General features: G+C 47.1%; 1 non-coding gene across 1 annotated transcript; it reads left to right on the top strand.

Annotated features, from left to right (window-relative positions):
* Window positions 1-609: 609 nt before the first annotated feature.
* LOC134563422 (U6 spliceosomal RNA) lies at window positions 610-718 on the top strand. The gene has a single exon (XR_010083369.1). It is a non-coding gene; the product is annotated as a U6 spliceosomal RNA (small nuclear RNA).
* The last annotated feature ends 259 nt before the right edge of the window (window positions 719-977 follow it).

Below are 977 nucleotides of genomic sequence, written 5' to 3'. Positions count from 1 at the left end.
GGGAGTGGGCACTCCTGAAATGTGGCTCCTGGTGTTGGCCCACTCCTTCTCATAACCCTCAAGCCCATTCCCATCCTGTAAGTGTCTGACCATGGCTACTCACATCCAGCATCCTTCCCATCGCCACACTCAGCTCCTCACCCTGCAGCACTGGAACAGACTAGAGGGCTGACAGCCACCACTGGGCTATCAGCTTTCCCCTCTCTAAGGACCCCCTAGGGGAAACAAAAATATAGGTCTTGTGGCTAGAGATTAAATGGCACCAGTGGTCCTTTCTGGCTTCAGAATCCGTGAATCATCCCTTACTGCCAGGGTGGACTTTCCTCCTTGGTTAAAGGTCTACCGGGGGAAAAAATAGAGCTGATTTCTAATCCTAGCAAAACTCAAATAGTCTTGTAGGTCAGATAATCTCAGTCTGGTTAACTTTGTGTTTCTTTGCCTGTTCAAATGGTATTTGATGTTTCCCAGGGAAAAACACTAGAATCAGTAAAAGGACATAGCAATACGTTGCAAACATGCATGCAGCAATCCTTTTTTTATGGCTATTTACAATGGCCAGTATCTCTGTGCTTAAGCTCTCCACGACATTGAAAGTAATGATAGTGTTGCATATTTCACTTTGGTAGTACACTCACAAAAATTGGAACAATACAGAGAAGATTAGCTTGAGCTCCTTTGCAAGGATGACATGCAGATTCATGAAGGGTGACAAAATTTTTTAGAGCCAACAATTAGCTCAGCAGGACTAGGAAAGTGATTGTGCCTCTGTACTGGGCAGTGGGGAGACCACACCTTGAGTCCTGTGTCCAGTTTGGGGCACTCACTACAAGAAGGGCATTGAGATGATGGAACAAGACCAGAAAGGGCAACAGAGCTGGTGAAGTGCCTGGAGCACAAGTCTGATGAGGAGCAACTGAGGGAGCTGGGGGTGTTTAGCCTGGAGAAAAGGAGGCCCAGGGGAGACCTTATCCCTCTCT

This window comes from Prinia subflava, chromosome 1, assembly GCF_021018805.1.
Source record: "Prinia subflava isolate CZ2003 ecotype Zambia chromosome 1, Cam_Psub_1.2, whole genome shotgun sequence".
NCBI lineage: Eukaryota > Metazoa > Chordata > Aves > Passeriformes > Cisticolidae > Prinia > Prinia subflava.
This window is presented reverse-complemented; position numbering and strand designations above follow the sequence as displayed.